The following is a 25,642-nucleotide window of genomic DNA, read 5'->3' on the forward strand; positions in this document are numbered from 1 at the left end:
GGAAAGTGGCCTGAACAGACTAGACAGCAATAAGAAATAAGATTGGATAAGGAGCATAAAGCCATATTTTGGAGGGTCTTAGAAACCCCACTGAGATGAGACTTGTTACAATTGTGTCATGAGAAGTAGAGAGAGACTGGATGGATGAGAAGTAATGAACAGAGGACCAAGGAGTGAGCTTTGGGAAATCCCCACTCCTAGAGGGTGAGATGAGGAGGGTGGAGGGGTGTGTATCTTCTCCCATTGTTACCTAACTGAACTTGGGTCCGTTCACCTGATGCACAGCAAAGCCAATCTACTGACACCAGGTTGTGGTGAAGGAAAGTACAGAGTTTATTGTAGGCACCAAATAAGGAGAACAGGCAGCTCAAAAGATCCAAACTCCCCTGTGGCTTTCAAGAAAGGGTTTTTAGAGGTAGCAATAGGTGTGTGATTTGCAGGGTGCCCATTCAGTTCATGAACATTCTTCTGCTTGGTTGGTGGTGAGGTAACAGGATGATGTTTTAGGAGTCAACATCATCAGTCTTCTAATCCCAGTTGGTCTGGGGTCTATGTGGTTGTGGTCAGCAGTTTCCATCTGGTGGGAGTCTGGTTTCTGTAAAAACAACTTAGGAATGTGTGTCAGACACTGTTATCTATGTCCTTCAGGGAGGAACTAAATGTCCTGTGACTCTGCTATGTGGCTGATCTTTTGTTTAAATTGTTACCAGTTTCCCGGCCCAACTGCTATTTTTTGTTTCTACATGTTCACATTTTCCTGATCATTAACTCCTGAGCCAGCCTTCTGAGACTCAGGGGAGGCCTGAAGCAAAGCCTTTTGCTTCAAAAGACGGGGGACACTGCACTGGGGGTGAGGCTTATATAGCCAAGAGATCCCTAAGGGTCCTGTGCTGTTTCACCACCATTGATACTCTCCCTAAAGTTAGAAAGGAGGTCTTCTGATGATGGAAAAGGCAAGAGGTTAGGATTAAGGGCTTGAGAGATGGTTGTTCAGTTTGATTCCACAAGCCATTTTTGAACTTCTGCTCTTGACTGGCCACAGTGCTAGGTGTTAGGAATACAAAGATGGATAAAATACAGCTTCTCTCCTCAAGAAGCTCCCAGTCTTCCAGCAATCAATAAGAAAAAAATATATTTTTGTAATGAGTCAGCAGCAGAAGTCAGGCTTGCTCTCCTACTCGAAAATGAGTATTGAGTCCTACCAGTCCTGTATGGGGTGAGGTCAGCTTACCATGGAAGCCAGGCTGGTGTTGACCTGTCATGTCAGAGTGAGCTAGTGACTGAAGATTGATGATTAGAAGTCCCGGGTGGGGGAAGAGCAATTTCCATACTTGCAGGGGGTAGGGGTTGTGGCTTGAGATTCGGTGTAAATTCTGAGATCTCGTACTGAGGCGCTGGGAGTGAACATGCAGATGTGGTGCTGCTCTGAATAGGAATGGAGGTCAAGAACCAGAGTGGATAAAGAGCCTTGGGATCCAAGCGTAGGATGAGTTGTTAATAGACAATAACCCTTTTGTGCACTTGTGACAAGGTGAAATTGCTCCCACTACACTCAGATTGGGCTGAGAAAATATTTCCTTGTATCTCCATAAATTGTCTCAATTTCATCATGACCTGACACTCTAGATAACAAGAAAAAACAAAACAAAACAAAACCCTAAATGTTAGTTGGGTCTCTAAGTAATCTTATGACATTGTAGTAAGAAGAACCAGCTACATAATTGCAGGGCTCAGGGCAAAATGGAAATGCAGTTCCCCTTGCTCAAAATTAAGGATTTCAAGATGGCAACAGTGGAGTATTAACGCAAGCCTGTGGCCCTTGTGGCCGAACACCCACAAAGCTGGCCCTGGTAATAAATTCAACAGTCCCTTGAGATGACGGCTCCATCTCTTCAAAGTGCCCAGGGTCTCTCTTTCCTCTCCCTCTGGCTGCTCCTCCGCAGGTGGGGACAGGGCATGGCTTACACACCCTCTCACAGGACAGAGACTGGGGGGATAGGACGTGGGGTTCCCAGCACTGACCCCTCTATCCTCACTGACTTCTACTGAGAAATAGTTGGGTTTTTTGCTTCCTACACTGGTGGCCACTGAGGTGCAACTGGCTCATCTGGCTTTGAGGGTTCAGGGCTGGCCTGCCTGCTCAACTCTGTGATTCCAACCTTCTGAGTCAAAATCTGGGCTCAGGGCAGCCTACTTACCCCGGCCCTGGGCTTAGCCAGTCCACCAGCACTTTCCACACTTCTGTGGTTTCTCATCAGGGTACTTTGGAAACATCCAGGCCCCTGACTTCCGAGTGATCTGCGGGACACTGTGAGCCCTGCTGAGGCCCATCTGTCTCCATCCTTCCCACACTCTTTCCTGAATCACCTTCAACCAGTGGTGATGTGTGCTCTCTCCTGTTCGTCTGAGAAGGTGAGTCGTGCGCCCTGATGTTCGTGAGCCTTCTCACACCTGCTTGAATGTTTCTAGAAAATCCACCAGGTTAGGCTTTTAAAGGAAGTGCAAAGACCTGCCTATCTTCCCCATGTCCATCTCTGCCCACAGCTTCTGGGTCTTCTCCTTCCCACCATTTCTCCAGCTAAAAAGAGATGTTTTGATCTTTTTGACATTCTCTTTGTCATATCTCACTTTTCTTTTATGGTCCTTAGGTGCACAGAATTGGATTAATCAGATTTTTTTGTTCTTAATGCATTATCTTCATTGGTTTCCTGCATGTCCCTCTTTTATTTTTAGCTGGTTGTTTATTAATTAAATAATATAATGAACATGGTGAAACCATCGCCCAACCCAGGAACTAAAACATCATCAATAACTCACATCTACCTCACCCTACCCCCCACCTCTTTATTCTCCCCCCACCCACTCTCTCTCTCTCTCTCTCTCTCTCTCTCTCTCTCTCTCTCTCTCTCTCACACACACACACACACACACACAGTTTTGTCTCATATGTAGCCCTCAGTGTACTGTTGCTAGTTTGTACCGGTTCAAGAGAGTTAACAGTTATGTAGTCTATCCCTTCTCAACTCTTCATTTAGTGAAATCATGTGAGTAACTTGAAATCTGCCAAGGTGAGAGTATTTGCAACATGAAATCAGCAAATACTACAAAGCAGAGCCTTTTCTCCAGAGAGCTCACTATTAAACATTTACCACCACACCACTGTATGGACATTCCTAAAAAAAAGCCTGCGTCTTTTGTTTATTTGCTGAATTCCTAACACTTTGAATGATGCCCGGGACAGAGAAGACACTTCATTGTTTAACATATGAATAAATATCCTTCTCTCTCCCTAGGGCAGCAAGTCTCATGACCTAGATAGCACAGTGGAAGGTATCCTCCCTGCCTACAGGAGAAACTCAATTATCTGAGAGCTAAATGAACTTAGAAAACCCTATCTCTTAATAAAGCCTGACTTCAGTAACTATTGTCTTTGCCCTAAATCCCATATTATATATTATAAACTTTTCTCTTTACATTCCTGCTGGAACATTCTAAATATCGTTAGGCAAATAGATGCCTCTGAAAAAAGACTGGGGGAACAGTCTGTACAAAGGAATGCAAGAGGAAAAATATTTTTTAAATATTATCCCAGATACAAATTACTTTTCACAAGAACCTAAACCAAAGAGAATGACCCCATGGCAGACAATTGCAGACACAGAGGAGGCCAGGATGCCATGAAGCCAGCCAGGGAGGGAGATTATGTTTCTCTCAGGGATGTGTCTAGGAGGCATTCAAATCATTTCATACAGTGGGGGTCTATTGCTACCATGTAAAGGGAAAAAACACACTCTTCCTGTGTGTCTCTCCTTTACTACCCACACAGAACACTTCACTTCTGACACTTCTGGTCACCAAATGTATGGGGATTTTTCTACCACCAAGCAATTCTCTGAGATACCAGCTGGATGTCCTATAATTCAGTTCAATTCTGACACTAACCAAAGTTGCAGACCCCACAGGTTAAGGCCTCAATCCCACAAGACGGTTCCTGTACCCGCTTCAGATGCCGATCACAAGTTGTGGGTCCCCAGGTTACCCACAACTTCTGTCTGACTTGGCTACACATCAGAGGTTCCTACGACCTTCCTCCTTGGATTCGATCATTTGCTAGAACAGCTCACAGAATGCAGGGAAACATGTTTTCCATTTGATTGTATAATTAAAGGATCTATATGAACAGCCAGATGAACAGGTACATGGGGTGAGGTCTGGACGCATCCTGAATGTGTCCACAGGAGCTTCTGTCCCTGTGGAGTTGGGGTACACCACCCACCCCATACGTGGGTGTGTTTACCCACCTTGAAGCTCCCCAAACCCTGTAGTTTCCTCATGTAGGCATGATATATCATTAACTCCATTTCCTCATGTAGGCATGATATATCATTAACTCATGATATATCATTAACTCATGATATATCATTAACTCCATTTCCAGCCCCTCTCTCTTCTCAGGAGAATGGGGCGGGGCTGAAAGTTCCAAGCTTCGAATCATGGCTTGGTCTTTTTGGTGATCGGCCCCCATCCAGGAGCTCATCCGGGGTCACCTCATTAGAACAAAAGACACTCCTATCATCCAGGAAATTCCAAGGAATTTAGGAGCCCTGTGTCAGGAACAGGGGTCAAAGACAAAATATGAGAAGAAAAGATGCTCCTAGTGCTGTTTTCGCCTAGGAAATATAAGAGTTTCAGGAGCTCTGTGCTAGGAACTGGGGGCAAAGACCAATATATGTATTTTCTATTATTTCCCATGTAAGCAGGACCAGCCACACCTCCCCACATGTGTGAAGCCATAGTCTATTTGCAAGAAGTGCAGAATTAAGGAAATGCTCTCAGAGTTTTTAGATAACAGATAACTAAAAACGACAAACACAAATGCCATCGGTCTTACCACTACTGCCTCCTTCTTCTCTCTCATCCTGTCTCCTTTTTCTCCCTCGATTCACCTCTCCTTTCTCCCCCTGCTCTTTTTCATTCTCCCCTTTTTCCTCTGTACGTCCCTCTTTGGCCTCTCCCTTTTCCAGGAAGTCCACAGTAAGGCAAACTTCTGCGTACACATGAAAGGAAAAAAATATGGAAGTGGACCAATGTTCCGCCTCAGAGCATTAAATTTACATTCCTAGGAGCTGAAACACTGGGTCTTCTGGGTGGGCACAGGCAGATCTATGACTCTTTCTGGGTGTCTTGTACACTCTGGAAAATCTTATATTAACTTTTTTATGGAAATAAAAGATTAATCCTGATATTTTATGCATCCTTAAATGATTCAACAATCTTACTTTTTCCTAACCCTCCCTCATGTGGCAGAAAGAATCCCAAGTGTTTAGCAAATCTTGTTTCATTTTCCTCTTCCCAGGCATATAGGGCTATATTTCCTACCTCTCTTGGGGTTTGTCTGGAACCACATGACTGGGTTTTGCCCACTGGAAATAAAACTTGGCCACTCAACGTCCAAGACTAACCATGTTCTCTGCCCCTTTTGCATTTGCCGTCACTTGCTTAAAATGGCAGTGTGCAAGGTGCTAGATCACTGAATCACCACTTGGAGGAGAGCCCTGAGGGGAAGCCTCCTACCCCGTATCAGACTGTGACATGAGCAAGAAATAAAACATATTGAGTTAAGCCACTGAGATTTGATATTTTTAATTTCAGCCTAGTCAATCCTATCCTGACTCTTTTCTCAGAAATGTCCTCACAAGTCCTAAGATTCATTCCACTTGGAAATACATGGGTCGTATGCCCATCCCTGAAACAATTATTATGGCCAAGGAGGAATTGGTGCATTAATTGTTCAAGTTTGTGTCACATGGTGTATTTCTGAAATTGGACATAGAACCTTGGCAAACAATTGGATTGATATTGAGGTAAGAGTTGATATGCCAGAAAGAAATCATGAAATTGGTTTATCCTTTTTTTTTTTTTTTAAGTGAAGGAGGCAGAGAAAGACAAGGAGTAGACTCTGGAATCTAAAAACATCATGGGCTTTTAGGAATTATGAGTAGGATATTTTATTTTATTTTAATAAATATTAATGTCAAGAATTAGTTGTAGACAAGTCTAAACTGACAAACTAAACCCAATTTTGGAAACTCTAACTCTGGAATATCAAGGTAGGTTGTCTATTTTCCTATAAAATTTAGGGAGTCATGAATGTTTTTGAGGTAAGCAGTTATTTGATGTTTGATGAAAGCAGTTTTTTAAAGAATAATAACTTGGTAGCAGAATGCAAACTAGATTGAGGTTGAAGAAAACTAGAGTTGAGAAAATTATAATAATCCAAAATGGCAACAATGAATGATGTTAGCGGTGGTGGTAGGAGTGAAAAGGAATTGATACCTTGAGATACATGAGAAAGGAAGACTTGACAGGTCTTCACGTCTGACTTGATGTGGGGAGATAAGAGGGAATCAAAGATGATTTAGAGGTTTGAAGAGATTATATTTGGGGAAGATTATGTGCTTCATTCAGCACACTGAGTCTGAGATGCCTATTAGACATCTAAATGGAAGTTCAGCAGTTTTGCAGTTAAAATCTGGGGAACAATCTAGTCTGGAAAGAAAGATTTGGGAGGCATCTGTGTAAAGATGTTTGCTGATAAAGTTACTCAGTGAGAGCGGAGATTAAGTAAACCAGAGGCCTGAGGACATCTCCTTGGGCAATAACCACCACTGAGACAGAGTTAAGGTAGGAGAAATTGAATGAAGAAACAGAGGAGTAGGAGGACAAGAAAGTAGTGTGACAGGGAAGGGGAAATCTCAACGTCTCTTCAAATTGCTGAGCGCTGCAGAGAGTGACACTGAGTCACTGGGGATCTTGAAGTTTCAATAGAGTGAAGATTAAGTTACTGGAGAGCCAAATTTTGAAGTGTTAGTAAGATGGCAAATGGCGTTAAAAAGCAGGTAGGAAATAAAATAGTAGATTAAAGGCACATCACAGTCAAACCAGGGTTTCTCCAGGAGTGAGAAGACCTGTGCATTTTCATTTTTTTTTATTTTTTTCACTCCTAGACTTGCAATGCTTTTTTTTTTTTTAACATCTTTATTGGAGTATAATTGCTTTACAATAGTGTGTTAGTTTCTGCTTTAAAACAAAGTGAATCAGCTATACATATACATATGTCCCCATATCCCCTCCCTCTTGCGTCTCCCTCCCACACTCCCTATCCCACCCCTCTAGGCGGACACAAAGCACTGAGCTGATCTCCCTGTGCTATGCGGCTGCTTCCCACTAGCTATCTGTTTTACATTTGGCAGTATATATAAGTCCATGCCACTCTCTCACTTCATCCCAGCTTACCCTTCCCCCTCCCTGTGTCCTCAAACTCATCCTCTATGTCTGCGTCTTTATTCCTGTCCTCCCCCTAGGTTCTTCAGAACCTTTTTTTTTTAGATTCCATATATATGTGTTAGCATACTGTATTTGTTTTTCTCTTTCTGACTTACTTAACTCTGTATGACAGACTCTAGGTCCATCCACCTCATTACAAATAACTCAATTTTGTTTCTGAGTAATATTCCACTGTATATATGTGCCACATATTCTTTATCCATTCATCTGTCAGTGGACACTTAGGTTGCTTAGGTTAGGACACTTAGGTTGCTTCCAAGTCCTGGCTATTGTAAATAGAGCTGCAATGAACATTGTGGTACATGACTCTTCCGGAATTATGGTTTTCTCAGGGTATATGCCCGGTAGTGGGATTGCTGGGTCGTAAGGTAGTTCTATTTTTAGTTTTTTAAGGAACCTGCATACTGTTCTCCATAGTGGCTATAATCAATTTACATTCCCACCAACAGTGCAAGAGGGTTCCCTTTTCTCCAGATTTTTTGATGATGGCCATTCTGACTGGTGTAAGGTGATACCTCATTGTAGTTTTGATTTGCATTTCTCTAATGATTAGTGATGTTGAGCATCCTTTCCTGTGTTTGTTGGCAATCCGTATATCTTCTTTAGAGAAATGTCTATTTAGGTCTTCTGCCCATTTGGGGGTTGGGTTGTTTGTTTTTTTGATATTGAACTGCATGAGCTGCTTGTACATTTTGGAGATTAATCCTTTGTCAGGTGCTTCGTTTGCAAATATTTTCTCCCATTCTGAGGGTTGTCTTTTTGTCTTCTTTATGGTTTTCTTTGCTGTGCAAAAGCTTGTAAGTTTCATTAGGTCCCATTTGTTTATTTTTGTTTATATTTCCATTACTCTAGGAGTTGGGTCAAAAAAAATCTTGCTGTGATTTATGTCCTAGAGTGTTCTGCCTATGTTTTCCTCTAAGAGTTTTATGGTGTCTGGCCTTACATTTAGGTCTTTAATCCATTTTGAGTTTATTTTTGTGTATGGTTTTAGGGAGTGTTCTAAATTCATACTTTTACATGTAGCTGTCCAGTTTTGTCAGCACCACTTATTGAAGAGGCTGTCTTTTCTCCATTGTATATTCTTGCCTCCTTTATCAAAGATAAGATGACCATATATATGTGGGTTTGTCTCTGGGCCTTCTATCCTGTTCCATTGATCTATATTTCTGTTTTAGTGCCAGTACCATGTTTTCTTGATTACTGTAGCTTTGAAGTATAGTCTGAAGTCAGGGAGTCTGATTCCTCCAGCTCCATTTTTTTCCCTCAAGACTGCTTTTTCTGTTCGGGGTCTTTTGTGTCTCCATACAAATTTTAAGATTTCTTGTTCTAGTTCTGTGAAAAATGCCATTGGTAATTTGATAGGGATTACATTGAATCTGTAGATTGATTTGGGTAGTATAGTCATTTTCACAATATTGATTCTTCCAATCCAAGAACATGGTATATCTCTCCATCTGTTTGGATCATCTATAATTTCTTTCATCTGTGTCTTATAGTTTTCTGCATACAGGTCTTTTGTCTCCTTAGGTAAGTTTATTCCTAGGTATTTTATTCTTTTTGTTGCAGTGGTAAATGGGAGTGTTTCCTTAATTCCTCTTTCAAATTTTTCATCATTAGTATATAGGAATGTGAGAGATTTCTGTGCATTAATTTTGTATCCTGCATCTTTACCAAATTCATTGATTAGCTCTAGTAGTTTTCTGGTGTCATCTTTAGGATTCTCTATGTACAGTATCATGTCATCTGCAAACAGTGACAGTTTTACTTCTTTTCCAATTTGGATTGCTTTTATTTCTTTTTCTTCTCTGATTGCTGTGGCTAGGACTTCCAAAACTATGCTGAATAATAGTGGTGAGAGTGGACCTCCTTGTCTTATTCCTGATCTTAGAGGAAATGCTTTCAGTTTTTCACCATTGAGCATGATGTTTACTGTGGGTTTGTCATATATGGCCTTTATTATATTGAGGTAGGTTCCCTCTATGCCCACTTTCTGGAGAGTTTTTAATCATAAATGGGTGTTGGATTTTTTCAAAAGCTTTTTCTGCATCTATTGAAATGATTATATGGTTTTTCTTCTTCTATTTGTTAATATGGTGTATCACATTGCTTGATTTGTGTATATTGAAGATTCCTTGCATCCCTGGGATAAATCCCACTTGATCATGGTGTATGATCCTTTTAATGTGTTGTTGGATTCTGTTTGCTCATATTTTGTTGAGGATTTTTGCATCTATGTTCATCACGGATATTGGTCTGTAATTTTCTTTTTTTGTAGTATCTTTGTCTGGTTTTGGTATCAGGGTGATGGTGGGCTCATAGAATGAGTTTGGGAGTGTTCCATGCTCTGCAATTGTTTGGAAGAGTTTGAGAAGGACAGGTGTTAGCTCTTCTCTAAATGTTTGATAGAATTCACCTGTGAAGTCATCTGGTCCTGGGCTTTTGTTTTTTGAAGATTTGTATTCACAGTTTCAATTTCGTTACTTGTCATTGGTCTGTTCATATTTTCTATTTTTTCCTGGTTCAGTCTTGGAAGGATATACCTTTCTAAGAATTTGTCCATTTCTTCCAGGTTGTCCTTTTTATTGGCATAGAGTTGCTTGTGGTGGTTTCTTAGGATGCTTTGTATTTCTGCGGTGTCTGTTTTAACTTCTCCTTTTTCATTTCTAATTTTATTGATTTGAGTCCTCTCCCTCTTTTTCGTGATGAGTCTGGCTAATGGTTTATCAATTTTGTTTATCTTCTCAAAGAACCAGCTTTTAGTTTTATTGATCTTTGCTCTTGTTTTCTTTGTTTCTACTTCATTTATTTCTGCTCTGATCTTTATGATTTCTTTTCTTCTGCTAACTTTGGGTTTTGTTTGTTCTTCTTTCTCTAGTTCCTTTAGGTATAAGGTTAGATTGTTTATTTGAGAATTTTCTTGTTTCTTGAGGTAGGCTTGTATTGCTATAAACTTCCCTCTTAGAACTCCTTTTGCTGCGTCCCATAGGTTTTGGATCATTGTGTTTTCATTGTCATTTGTCTCTAGGTAGTTTTTGATTTCCTCTTTGATTTCTTCAGTGATCTCTTGGTTATTTAGTAATGTATTGTTTAATCTCCGTGTGTTTGTGTTTTTTACGTTTTTTTTCCCTGTAATTTGTTTCTAATCTCATAGTGTTGTGGTCATAAAAGATGCTTGATATGATTTCAATTTTCTTAAATTTATGGAGACTTGACTTGTGACCCAAGATGTGATCTATCCTGGAGAATGTTCCATGCGCACTTGAGAAGAAAGTGTAATCTGCGGTTTTTGGATGGAATGTCCTATAAATATCAATTAAATCTATCTGGTCTATTGTGTCATTTAAAGCTTGTGTTTCCTTACTACTTTTCTGTTTGGATGATCTGTCCATTGGTGTAAGTGAGGTATTACAGTCCCCCACTATTATTGTATTACTGTCGAGTTCCTCTTTAATAGCTGTTAGCAGTTGCCTTTTGTATTGAGGTGCTACTATGTTGGGTGCATATATATTTATAATTGTTATATCTTCTTCTTGGTTTGATCCCTTGATCATTACATAGTGTCCTTCCTTGGCTCTTGTAACATTCTTTATTTTAAAGTCTATTTTATCTGATATGAGGATTGCTACTCCAGCTTTCTTTTGATTTCCATTCACATGGAATATCTTTTCCTATCCCCTCACTCTCAGTCTGTATGTGTCCCTAGGTCTGAAGTGGGTCTCTGGTAGACAGCATATATACGGGTCTTGTTTTTGTATCCATTCAGCGAGCCTGTGTCTTTTGGTTGGAGCATTTAATCCATTCACGTTTAAGGTAGTTATCAATATGTATGTTCCTATGACCATTTTCTTAATTGTTTTGGGTTTGTTTTTGTAGGTCCTTTTCTTCTCTTGTGTTTCCCACTTAGAGAAGTTCCTTTAGCCTTTGTTGTAGAGCTGGTTTGGTGGTGCTGAATTCTCTTAGCTTTTGCTTGTCTGTAAAGCTTTTGATTTCTCCCTCGAATCTGAATGAGGTCCTTGCTGGGTAGAGTAATCTTGGTTGTAGGTCTTCCCTTTCATCACTTTAAATATGTCATGCCACTCCCTTCTGGCTTGTAGAGTTTCTGCTGAAAAATCAGCTGTTAACCTTATGGGAGTTCCCTTGTATGTTATTTGTCGATTTTCCCTTGTTGCTTTCAATAATTTTTCTTTGTCTTTCATTTTTACCAATTTGATTACTCTGTGTCTCGGCATGTTTCTCCTTGGGTTTATCCTGTATGGGACTCTCTGCGCTTCCTGGACTTGGGTGGCTATTTCCTTTCCCATGTTAGGGAAGTTTTCAGCTATAATCTCTTCACATATTTTCTCGGGTCCTTTCTCTCTCTCTTCTCCTTCTGGGACCCCTATAATGTGAATGTTGTTGTGTTTAATGTTGTCCCAGTGGTCTCTTAGGCTGTCTTCATTTCTTTTCATTCCTTTTTCTTTATTCTGTTCCGCAGCAGTGAATGCCACCATTCTGTCTTCCAGGTCACTTATCTGTCCTTCTGCCTCAGTTATTCTGATATTGATTCCTTCTAGTGTATTTTTCATTTCAGTTATTGTATTGTTCATCTCTGTTTGTTTGTTCTTTAATTCTTCTAGGTCTTTGTTAAACATTTCTTGCATCTTCTCGATCTTTGCCTCCATTCTTTTTCCTAGGTCCTGGATCATCTTCACTATCATTATTCTGAATTCTTTTTCTGGAAGGTTGCTTATCTCCACTTCATTTAGTTGTTTTTCTGGGGTTTTATCTCGTTCCTTCATCTGGTACATAGCCCTCTGCCTTTTCATCTTGTCTATCTTTCTGTGAATGTGGTTTTTGTTCCACAGGCTGAAGGATTGTAGTTCTTCTTGCTTCTGCTCTCTGCCCTCTGGTGAGACCTGTGAAGTTTTAAATCAGAGAAAAAGAAGCCAGGGAGGTGGAAAAGTTTTTGTTGTTGTTGTTTTGTCTGTTTGTTTGTTGGCCGTTTTTAAAGAAAACTAGTAATAATAATAACAGTACTTTAAATTTTCACCTAATATGTGTCAGGCACTGTGATAGGTACTTTTCAGTTATATTTTTCCAATTATTGAATACCATTTTATAGATGAGAAAATGAAAAGCATAGAGTTTAAGTAAACTGGAAGGATCACTCAGCTGTTAAGAGGCAGAGCAGAACCATCCCACGTGTTGTGAATTCAGTTTCAGTGCTGCCCCGTGGTGTCTGAAGTGCCCGACAGTGCTGACATGAGATGACCCATTGGAAAGTTCTTAGAGAATGGTAGGTGATGTCTAAGAGCCTAGACAGAATATGAAAAGACTTCCAAGGATTTCTAACATGGGCCCATGAATTTATCTTGACAAAGGAATCAAGCCCTCTCTCTGGAGTCTTCTCTTCTGTGTTAACATGTAGTTACACATGATTTGATTTTTGTATCAGGAATGAATTGGTCTTAAAGGTAAACAAGCTTACTTTCTTTTATCAGGTTAAAAAAAAATGATATAGTCCTTTTGCCTTTTAAATTAAGAAAAGCTGAGAAACAGATTAAGAACTCTGCTGATGTTAAGAGATCACCTCAAATACTTGAACACATGCATTCCCCTGCCATTTTTTTTTTCTTTCGTTTGTCCTGTTTCATATTTATTTTGAATTTTTTCAAGTTGTTTGGGGATCCTTTGGGAACATCAGTGGTATGTATGTGGATTTATGTTGTATATACTGGTATATGCTGGCTGGTTCTTCTCTCTGGAGAGATCTGAAGGATGGGTAGGCTTTCAACAGGAACACGTGCTGGTGCAAAGGACATTCCAGGAGAGTTTGGACAAAGTATCTTGTACCACAGGGGAGTGTTGATACTTCTGGCTGGAGAAGAGTAAATATGGTCTTCATCCATGGTCCATATGACACATGCAGGGAATAGGAGAGTTGGGGGCTGGGTGGAGGCAAGTCTGAGGACCATGAATGCCAGACTGAGAAACCTGAACCAGAGAAGCTTTCATAATGGATGTCCAGTCAGTCAGCTCTGTAGATAATTGACACTTCTCATTCCCTTCGTAAAACTTGTTTGCTGATGCTTCCTGCACCTGAACTTGGGAGACAGCTGCCTCTCTCCACAGCTCCCAGCACTGCTGCCTCCACCATCTGAGTTCAGGGCTTACCAAGAATTAGTTACCTTTGCTCCTGAGCCTGTTGGTGCCTTCTTTATTTGTAACTGGAATAACATAATTTAATTCAATGCTATGTAACCTGATGAAATAAGAATGTGGGGTGGAGGGGACTTCCCTGGTGGCAAAGTGGTTAAGAATCCACCTGCCAATGCAGAGGACATGGGTTTGAATCCTGGTCTGGGAAGATCCCACGTGCTGGGGAGCAACTAAGCCCGTGCACCACAACTACTGAATCCTGCGTGCCACAACTACTGAAGCCCGTGCACCTAGAGCCCATGCTCTGCAACAAGAGAAGCCACAGCAATGAGACGCCCATGCACCATAACAAAGAGTAGCCCCTACTCACCGCAACTGGAGAAAGCCTACACACAGCAACAAAGACCCAACGCAGCCAAAAATAAATAAATAAATTTATTTTTAAAAAAAGAATGTGAGGAGGAATGATGGGGGGATAATTTCTATGACAGCTAAGTAGAATGCTTTGGAAAGAATTGATTAAAGTGAGGACCTAAAGAAATTGATGTTAAATTAGCTGTAGGGGAGAAAGTTATTTTAAAAACTGGAGAAAATATATAAAACTCCAGAAGGATTCTGGGCTCAGATTGCTTCAGAGATGTCTTTCAGATCTTGTTCTACTTTAAAGAAACTGCAACTTCAGATCATAAGATGATGCAGCTGACTGTGATGTAGGTAAGGAGGCCCCCCTGAACTCCACCAGAGGACCCCTGCTCAAGATGAGACCCTCACTCCATATCACACGTGGCTGCCCATGTTTCATGTTAAATTTAAAATATTAGGATGCGTTTACAGCATTTTCCTCATTTTAATTGATTTCTTCAATGGATCACTTAGGTGTGGGTCAATAGGGAACAACTGGAGATTTTGAAGCAAGGAAGTGACATATTCAACCCAACTACAGTGGAATTTGTTGCATTTAATAAGCATTTTAATCTGCCTCTCAAACATGAAGCATTTCAGTACACTTGCATTAAAAATACTTGACTTGATATCAAGGTACAAATGCAATATGATGGCGTGGGTCTGACTAATGGGTTCAAGTCCTGGCTTTACCACCTACCGGTGGTAAAAATAGAATCTACCTGAGAGGAATGAGATATACGTTAACACTATTATTATTAAAGAAAGGTCAGGATGGCTACCTCTGCTGGCTACAGAGTGGGCTGAGATTAGAGAGACCAATCCAGAGACTCAAGAGTATAGGATAGTTTGCCTAATGTAGGAAGATAAGGATTTTTGTGAATTTGTACTACACCTTTCTAAAGTAGTATCAGAAATAATTTCTATTATTTCTAAAATATCTACAAAGTGAACACAAAACCCTAAGACAACCACTTTGTCATCTTGCTGCTTCATTATATGCCAACCGAGCCCATTGTCAGCTCCTCTGTCTTCCTGTATAAGGGTGATCTGGTCAATTGGGAATCTCCTCTGTGACAAATGAAGTCTCAGCCTTCCCTCAGCTCCTTATACTGGGGTCAGTTTCCTGTCTGGTACTGTTTAGATACAACATGTGCTACATAAACTTCAGAACAGAATAAAATGGTTTAATAAGTCAAAAGCAGTTATTATAATCTCCCATTGACCGAAGATCATACTGTAAATAAAAAGCAAAAGTTTTCCACTGAGCTACATCTTTTTACAAGACAGACTGAATATCAGATATATCTTTAGTAAAGATAAAAAATACAAATGATACTCTATCAAAATACTGATTTTTCTGAAGACTCAATCTTGATACATTTCTTCAAGACTCAGAAAAAAAATTTTTTAGTGTTAATGTGTATATGTATGCATGTGGATAGCCAGAATAAAAGACATGCAAAATTCAGAATTCTTCACGCCCTTGAGAAGATGTTCTAAGTCATACTTCGCAGCTTTCATGGTTAAAATGCCTTTTGTGAATGTCCCTGAGCTGTGTGGATGCCCATCACATTCAATCATGGTAGTTCTTACCAAGTTTCACAGTGAATAGTAATGAGGAATTTTAAAGGAAAGAAGAAGCAGAGAAGGAAGGGAGGAAGGGAGAGAAAGAGAGAGATTCATTGCCCATTGTTACCATAAGTGAAAAGGAAGAGAAACTGTAGGTGGGGTTAGTCTTTCTGGGACATTCCTGCATACAAACAGTCCCCCAGATATCAGCAGCTCCCTTTGGGCACCTCTCCTTCCCTCTGGTTCCCTGCTAGCTGCAGCTCAGCACTAGGAAAGCCCCAGCAGAGGGAGGGCAGAAAAGGTGTGAGGCAGCAGGCTTTTCCATTTCCCCTCTTGGGCTCTGTTTTTCCACCTTACAGTTTGCCCTGATTCAGAACGAAAAGGTGAGAACCTACTGAGGGATATAGCACCAGCCCCTTTCCCTACTGTGACCAGATCACACAACAGCCAAGACTTGACACCAAGATGTCCATGAAACCAAGGCCCAGCCATTCAAGACAGACTGGTTTTACCTCCTGGTCCAGTTTTGCTCCATGAATGTCAGACTGTCCCAAAGGGAAGAGTTTGGAGCGGTTGTTGAGCAAGCTTCCTGGGAGCCGCAGAGGCGCTGGATTTTGTACCGCACACTCGAAGCCTGTCCTCCACTTGCCCTGACCCCTGTCTCCTTAGCCACTGATGATGATGCAGACCTTGTTTTCCTTTTACTCATCAGCACCCAAATCCATGGGGTTGTGATGGGTTAGCAGCCTTTCTCATGATAAGACACCAGTTGGCCATGGGGCTGCAGAGGCAAAATGAATCATGGTTAAAAATATTCATCTCCCCGCCTCCCTTGGTATGTATGATGCTGTCCTTTAAACCATCTAAATATAGAAGAATCTCTCCAATTTGTAAAGCCCTGAAGAGAAAAACTTGAGTTTGAAGCTTTCCTTAATTATGCCAATGTTTAACAGTAATCTTTGTAGTATGGCAATCTCACTTCACTTCCTAGTATATTCGTTGACTTTCCTTTCTACATCTAGAGAAAAATATATTTAAACTTTAATTAAACTTTCTTTAATAATCAGGGCTTAGCAAAAATATATATGCAGTCTAAAAATCTAGAATCACTGCATTTACTGCTTGTAGAGGTTTTGTTTTTTTATTTTTTAAATTTATCTTGTTAACCTTTTATTTATTGAAGTAGAGTTGATTTACAATGTTGTATTAGCTTCAGGTGTACAGGAAATTGATTCAGTTATACATATATATATATATATATGTATAGTTCTTCAGATTTTTTTCCCATATAGGTTATTACAAAGTATATAGTTCCCTGTGCTATACAATAGGTCCCTGTTGGTTATCTATTTTATATATAGTAGTGTGTGTATGTTAATACCAAACTCCTAATTTATCCCTCCCCCACCTTCCCCCTTTGGTAACTGTAAGTTTGTTTTCTATGTCTGTGGGTCTATTTCTGTTTTGTATATTAGTTCATTTGTATCATTTTTTAAATTCTAAATATAAGTGATATCATAAGATTAAAAGATATAAGCAGAGAATAATGTTATTTGAATTAATGTTACTTCCTGCAATTGTCTGAAATTGCTACTCATAGGTTGAAAGGAATCCTTTATTTTAAAGTGTTAGGGACTTCACTGGTAACACAGTGGTTAAGAATCCACCTGCCAATGCAGGGGACACGGGTTTGAACCCTGATCCGGTAAGATCCCACATGCCGCAGTGCAACTAAGCCCATGCGCCACAACTACTGAGCCTGTGCTCTAGAGCTCGCGAGCCACAACTACTGAGCCCGCAAGCCACAACTACTGAAGCCCGTGTGTAGAGCCCGTGCTCCACAACAAAGAGTAACCCCCACTCTCCACAACTAGAGGAAGCCTGCACACACAGCAACGAAGACCCAAAGCAGCCAAAAATAAATAAAGTATTAAAGTTTTGTGGGCTGAGTGGGAAGAACAGACACTTCTCCCTCACTCCTGCTATTTCCTTCCATTTTCAGAGGCTCCATTCCCATTGGCACTGCTGGCCTCTCATCCCTTTACTCATCTGTCCCAGGAGAGGAGCTGGACTTTGGGGAAGATTGCAAAAGTGGCCACAATAATTCCTCCCTCCTCAGGCCCTTTATAATGTGACTTAGCCACTTCTCCCACCAAGAGGCAGGATTAATTTCCCACCCCTTCAATCTGGCCTGCATTTATGATTTCCTTTCATCAACAGAATACAGTGGCTTCTGAACTTCTTTGCCTCCAGTGGCCTTGCAGCTTCTGCACTGGTCCCCATGAATGCTGCTCTTGCGTAACCTGGACTAGGCTTCTCAACAATGAGAGAACACATGACAGAAAGGCCCAACCAACAGCTGAAACCAACCACCAGCTGTATAAGAGAGCTCACCTGCAGATGACTGCAGCTATGTGTGTGACCCAGACAAAACCAGCAGGAAGACCTCCCACTGGGTCCAGTGCAAATTGATGACCCACAGTATTTTTTTATTGAGATATAATTTCCATATAACATTGTGTAAGTTTAAGGTGTACAATGTGTTGATTTGATTCATTTATATATTGCAATATGATTAGCACCATAGCTTAAGCTAACACCTTTATCATGGCACATAATTATCATTTCACTTTTTGTGGTGAGAACACTTAAGGTAGAGTCTCTTAGCAATGAAGTATATTATACAGTACAGCTGACTGTAGTCACTATGCTGTGCATTAGCTCTCCACAACTTATTCATCTGCTAGTTGCAAGTTTGCACCCTTTAACACATCTCCCCTGTTCACCCACCTCCCCCAGTCCCTGGTAACCACCATTCTATTCTGTCTCTACAAATTCTTCTTTTTTAGATTCCATTGTAAGTGATATCATGCAATATTTGTCTTTCTCTGTCTGGCTTATCTCACTTAGCGTAATGCCCTCAAAAGTCCATCCATGTTGTGGTAAATGGCAGGATTTTCTTCTTTCTCACGGCTGAGTAATATTCTGTTGGGATATTTTTATATATATATATATATATATATATATATATATATATATATAAACAGCTTCTATAACCATATATATATATATATGTAAGGGAATATTTTCTATATATATAAAAATATATTTTATATATATATAGAAATTATTTAGCCATTCATCCATTGACACTTAGGTTGTTTCCGTATTTTGGCTATTGTGAATAATGCTACAATAAACATGGAAGTGCACATGTCTTTTCAACATCCTGTTTTCATTTCCTTCGAGTATATATCCAGAACTGAGATTCCTGGATCACACGTTAGTTGTATTTCTAAATTTTTGAGGAACCTCCACACTGTTTTCCATAGCAGCTCAACCAATTTACATTCCCACCAGCAATGCACAAGGGTTCCCTTTCTCCACATCCTTGCAAACACTTGTTATCTCTTGTCTTTTTGATGACAGCCATCCTAACAGGTGTGAGGTGATATCTTATTGTGGTTTTGATTTACATTTCCCTAACGATTAGTGACGTTGAGCATCTTTTCATGTACCTGTTGCCTATTTGGATATCTTCTTTGGAAAAATGTCTATTCAGTTCCTCTGCCCATCTTTAATCAGTTTATTTGTTGTTAGTATTAAGTTCTATGAGTTCTTTATATATTGTCAATATTAACCCCTTATCCAATACGTGGTTTGCAAATATTTTTTCCCATTCCATAGTTTGCCTTTTCATTTTGTTAATTGTTTCTTTCTCTGTGCAAAAGATTTTTAGTTTGACATAGTTCCACTTGTCGATTTTTTTTCTTTTGTTGCTTGAGCTTTTGGTGTCATATCACATCCAAAAAATCATTGCCAAGACCAATGTCAAAGAGTTTCTTCTCTGTTTTCTTCCAGGACTTTTATGGTATGAGGCCTTATGTTTAAGTCTTTAATTCATTTCAAGTTAATTTTTGTGAGTGATACAAGGGTCCAATTTCATTCTTCTGCCCGTGGTTATCCAAGTTTCCCAACACCATTTACTGAAGAAAATATCCTTTCCTTTTTGTCAGGATTGCTTTGACTATTCAGGGTCTATTGTGGTTCCATACAAATTTTAGAATTGTTTTTGCTATTGCTGTGAAAAATGTTACTGGATTTTTGATAGGTATTGCATTGAATCCATAGATGGCTTACAATAGCATGGACACTTTAACAATATTAATTTTATCCATGAACATGAAATAGCTTTCCATTTGTGTCTTCTTCAATTTCTTTCATCAAAGTCTTGTAGTTTTCATTGTACAGATCTTTCACTTCCTTGCTTAAACTTATTCCTAATTATTTTATTGTTTTTGATACTGTTGTGGCTGGGATAGTTTTACTTCTTTTTCAGATATTTCATTGTTAGTGTATGGAAACACAACTGATTTCTTTTTTTTTTTTTCTCGATACGCGGGCCTCTCACTGTCGTGGCCTCTCCCATTGCGGAGCACAGGCTCCGGACGCACAGGCCCAGCGGCCATGGCTCACGGGCCCAGCCTCTCCGCGGCATGTGGGATCTTCCCAGACCGGGGCACGAACCCGTGTCCCCTGCATCGGCAGGCAGACTCTCAACCACTGTGCCACCATGGAAGCCCACAACTGATTTCTGTATGTTGATTTTTTTAATTTTTTATTTTATATTGGAGCACAGTTGATTAACAATGTTGTGTTAGTTTCAGGTGTACAGCAAAGTGATTCAGTTATACATATACATGTATCTATGCGTTTTCAAATTCTTTCTTATTACAGAATATTGAGCATATATGTTGATTTTTATCCTGCAACTTTACTGAATTCATTGATTAGTTCCAGCAGTTTTTTTGGTTGAGTCTTTAGAATTTTCTACATAAGACCATATGATTTGCAAATAATGACTATTTTATTTCTTCCTTCACCAGCTGGATACCTTTTATTTCTATACCTTGCCTAATTACTCTAGCTAGGACTTCCAGTACTATTTTAAATCGGAGCGGTGAGAGTGGGCACCCTGATCTTGTATCTGATCTTAGAGGAAAAGCTTTCAGTCCTTCACCATTGAGTATGATGTTAGCTGTGGGTTGTCAGTATGACCTTCGTTATGTGGAGGTATATTCCTTCTACACCCAATTTGTTGATGGTTTCTCTCATGAAAGGGTATTGTATTTTGTCAAGTGCATTTTCTGCGTCTATTGAGATGATCATATGATTTTTGTCTTTCATGCTATTAATGTGGTGTATAACATTTATTGATCTGCATTATGTTGACCCATTCTTGCATCCCGGGGAGGGATAATTCCCATTTGGTTATGGTGTATGATCCTTTTAATGTGTTGTTGGATTCAGTTTGCTAATATTTTGTTGAGAATTCTTGCATTTATCAGGGATATTGTTCTATAGTTTCCTTTTCTTGCAGTGTCCTTATCTGGCTTTGGTATCAGGGTAATGCTGGCTTCATGAAATAAAGAAAGTTGAAAATGTCCCCTTCTCTTCAATTTTTTGGGAGAATTTGAGAATAATGGGTGTTAATTCTTCTTTAAATATTTGATAGAATTCACCAGTGAAGTCATCTGGCTTTTCTGTGTTCAAAGGTTTTTGATAACTGATTCAATCTCACTCATTATTGGTCTGTTAAGATTTTTTATTTCTTCCAGATTCAGTCTTTTTTTTTCTTTTCCATAATGGTTTATTACAGGATATTAAATATAGCTCCCTTTGTATACAGTAAGACCTTGTTGTTTATCCATTCTAATATATAATAGTTTACCTCTGCTAATCCCAAACTCCCAATCCATTCCTCCCCCACCCACCCCCCTTGACAACCACAGGTCTGTTTTCTGTGTCTGTGAGTCTGTTCCATATTCAGTTTTGGTAGGCTGTATGCTTCTAAGAATTTATCCATTTCTTCTAGCTTATCCAATTTGTTGGTCTATTATTGCTTATGGTAATCTCTTACAATACTATGTATTTCTGTAATATCATTTGTAATGTCTCCTCTTTAGTTTCTGATTTTATTTGAGTCTTTTCTCTTTTTTCCTTTTTTTTTGTTTTTTTGGTTTTTTTTGGCGGTACGCGGGCCTCTCACTGTTGTGGCCTCTCCCATTGAGGAGCGCAGGCTCAGCGGCCATGGCTCATGGGCCCAGCCGCTCCGCGGCATGTGGGATCTTCCCAGACCGGGGCACGAACCCGTGTCCCCTGCATCGGCAGGCGAACTCTCAACCACTGCGCCACCAGGAAGCCCTTTTCTCTTTTTTCTTAGTCTAGCTAAAAGTTTATCTTTTTGAAAAACCAGCTCTTAGTTTCACTGATCTTTTCTATTGTTTTTCTGGTCTATGTTTCATTTATTTCTGCTCTGATCTTTGTTATTTCCTTCCTTCTGCTAACTTTGGTCTTTGTTCTTTTTTCTTTAATTCTTTGAGGTGTAAAGTCAGGTTGCTTATTTGAGATTTTTCTATTTTCTTAATATATGCATTTATTGCTGTTAAACTTGCCTTTCAGAACTGCTTTTGCAGCATCCCAAATGTTTTGGTGTGCTATGTTTCCATTTTCATTTGTTTTGAGATATTTTTTGATTTCCCTTTTATGTTTGTTCTTCTACCCACTCATTGTTCAGGAGTATGTTGTCTAGCTTCCATATGCTTGTAAATTTTCCAACTTTCCTCTTATTGTTGATTTCAACTTATACCATTGTGGTTGGAAAATATACTTGGTATTATTTCAATCTTTTAAAATTTACTAAGATTTGCTTTGTGGCCTATCATATGGTCTATCCTGGAGAATATTCTGTGTGCACTTGAGAAGAATGAGTGTTGTGCCGCTGATGGATGGAATGCTCTATAAATGTCTGTTAGATCCATTTAATGTAGGGTTCAAATCCAATATTTCCTTGTTGATTTTCTGTCTGGATGATCTATCCATTGCTGAAAGTGGGGTAATCAATCCCCTACTATTATTGTATTACCGTCTATTTCTCTTTCCACATCTATTACTATTTGCTGAATATATTTAGGTGCTCTATGTTGGGTGTATATGTATTTACAATTATTATATCTTCTTGAAAATTTGACCCCTTAAAAATATGAAATACTTCGTGAATTTGCATGTCATCTTTGCTCAGGGCCATGCTAACCTTCTCTGTATTGTTTAAATTTTAGTATATGTGATGCTGAAACAACAACAACTCATGGTATTATGAACATTTAAAATTGTTGTTGTTTTAAGTTACTAAGGGTTTTTTTAATTTTTTTTTAAATTGAAGTGTAGCTGATTTACAATATTGTGTTAGTTTCAGTTGTACAGCAAAGTGATTCAGTTATATATATTTTTTTTCATATTATTTTCCATTATAGATTATTATAAGATATTGAATATAGTTCCCTGTGTTATATAGTAAATGCTTGTTGCTTATCCATTTCATGTATAAGAGTTAACAGATAATTACAGACTCCTAATTCATCCCTCCCCCTGCTCCCTTCTCCTTTTGGTAACATAGTTTATTTCCTATGTCTGTGAGTCTGTTTCTGTTTTGTATATAGATTCATCTGTGTTATTTTTTAGATTCCACATATAAGTGATATTACATAATATTTGTTTTTCTCTGACTTGCTTCACTTAGTGTGATATTCTCTAGGTTGCTGCAGATGGCAATATTTCAAATGTTTTTATAGCTGAGTAATATTCCATTTTTATATATATATAATGTTCCATTATATATAATATAATATATATTATATATAATATAATGGAATATTATATATATAATTATATATGCACACATACATACACACACACACACACACACACACACACCCCTTCTTCTTAAACATGTCTGTCATTGGGCACTTGGGTTGTTTCTATGTCTTGGCTATTGTAAATAGTGCTGCTATGAACATTGGAGTGCATGTATCTTTTCAAATTAGAATTTTCAAGTGGTTTTTATCATAGATAATTGATAAATCCTTAATCTGATTGAAGAATCTAGAAAAAGATGTTGAGGGTGCATAGCCCAACTCCTTCCTCTCATTCTCCTTTTGGGAGGAAGCAGCCCACTGAGAATCCATGTTCTCTTTCTGCCATTCAGACCATAAATTGTACAGGGTGGATATGCACTGATGGATACTTTTTCCAAATGCTAGAGGACCAGAAGTTAAAGTCAATACTTGGCTGAAATCAAGGTCAAAACCAAGTATTGCCGTAAGAGAACTAGAAATCAATAATAAATCTGAAAAATAATTTAAAAATATAGAATTATTATAATAATTTTAGTAGTCACACATTAAAAGTTGATTAGTGAAATTAAATGTGTTTTAAATATTTTTTCTAACAATGTATTCCATTCCCTTTCTCTTCACATTCTTTATTATGTCAAAATAGAAAGTAATTTATCCAGACTTTGAACTTTTTCCTCCTCATGAAAGTTTAAGGTGGCAAAATGATAATTTAATTCATCCTCACAAGATGTGAAAAATTCTCAAATAGGACTCTTTATTGAAGACACATAGCATCTTTGTACGGGATTTGGCCTTGACATTTTCTGTTACTCATTTCTATATGAATTAAGTTTTCCTGACTATCAGAAGGATATTTTGTTCTAACAACTCCTGTTGTTTCTGTGTGGTGTTGAGTGTATATATTTTTAATTTTAAAATGATTTTTCTGAGTTTTTCTTCCTCTATTCATCTGCCCCACTTTTATCTGGGCCTTCTCTTTCCTTCATCTCTTTTGTTCCTTTCTGCTCAATTTTGATTCATCTCTGACCATCTTGCCTGGGTGTAGGGCCCTATGGAAGGTGAGGAGGGTGTGCTGCTAAGCCCGTCAGCCCGGCTTCCTGCAGGCCCTTTGCCTCTCCTGCTAAGCCAGGGGCAAACCCCTCTCATTCCTGCTGCTGCTTTCACTGTCCCACCTCCTCCTGAGGATCTGGTAGCCATCTTGGTGTCTCCTATTATCAGGTTGTCAGTCGTCTCCTGGCTTCCCTCTGCTTTCTCCTGAACAGTTGCTGATTATGTGCTGATCTTGTGACTCTTGCTCGTTCGCACTTTGGGGTTCATGGAGTACCTTGTCACCTAGTTTTGTTGTAAATGTTGTACACTGGTTTGTTTTTTGTTTTAATTTCACTGTTTTCTCTATACTGGGATTTGGGAAGATCCAAAAGCTTGCCATTCCCACCGTTGTCATCTTCCCAGAATTTGATAATAAGAATTTTAACACAAGTTCAATCTTCATTACTTGCCCATAATTTGAAAGGGACTATCCAGATAGTTATTCAGATCATTGATAAATCCAAATGACATCCCTTGTTCACAACTCTTGTTTGTGTTACTGTCACTGTTAAGCTGATCATCTATGATGGTCCCCTATGATTATGATATCACCCGACCTCTGATCACCCACAAGTTTCAGGATGTGAGAAATGCTGTGAAAGTAGACGTCTGTATGGCTCTTTCAGCAAAATACCAGGGCCAAGGTCAAACCTGGGCACATCTTGATTACATGAGTGATATATGTGTGATCTGGCTGCCCTGCTGCTGGGTGGGTGAATTGAATTCTGGGCTTCAGTGTTTGGAAGCTCACCTGCATTCAGAAACCATGTCCTCCAGCCCAGCCCTTACTAATTAAACAAAAGTTTTAAGTTTTACCTCCAAACGCCAGCCAACTCCTTTATACTTCAGAACTTGGACAGGGAGAATTTTTCTCTTTATTGTTTAAAAAATAAACTAGGAGGAAAATATTGGAGAGCACCTTAACACATGAAGATTGAGGCATCTGGCAGGGCCAGGGAGGGCAACTTTGTTATGGTGACTCTTACTAAGTGTTATGGGTTGAATTTTGTCCCCTCAAGTAAGATATGTTAAAGCTCTAACCGTCCAAGTCTCAGAATGTGACCTTATTTGGAAATCGGATTCTTGCAGATGTACTTATTTAAGATGAAGTCATACTGGAATTGGGTGGGGACCTACTCCAATGTAACTGGTGTCCTTATGAGAATATGGCCACAAAGACAGAGGGAGAACACCATGTGATGATTAAGGCAGAGATTGGGTTATGTAGCTGCAACCTCAAAGACTGCCAACAAACCACCAGAAGTTAGGAAGAAGTGGGGAAGGATTGCCTTACAGGTCTCAGAGGGGGTGCAGGCCTGCCGACACCTTGATTTCAGACCTCTAGCCTCCAGAGCTGTGAGACAATACATTTCTGTTGTTTTAAGCCCCCCCCCCCAGGT

The 25,642-nt window shown here is 39.3% G+C and overlaps 1 non-coding gene across 1 annotated transcript; it reads right to left on the minus strand.

Moving 5' to 3' along the window:
* Nucleotides 1-22,495: 22,495 nt before the first annotated feature.
* LOC132520154 (U6 spliceosomal RNA) lies at nt 22,496-22,598 on the minus strand. Its single transcript, XR_009540514.1, has one exon. It is a non-coding gene; the product is annotated as a U6 spliceosomal RNA (small nuclear RNA).
* Between the last annotated feature and the right edge of the window lie 3,044 nt (nt 22,599-25,642).

Source organism: Lagenorhynchus albirostris, chromosome 4, assembly GCF_949774975.1.
Source record: "Lagenorhynchus albirostris chromosome 4, mLagAlb1.1, whole genome shotgun sequence".
NCBI classification, from domain to species: Eukaryota; Metazoa; Chordata; class Mammalia; order Artiodactyla; family Delphinidae; genus Lagenorhynchus; species Lagenorhynchus albirostris.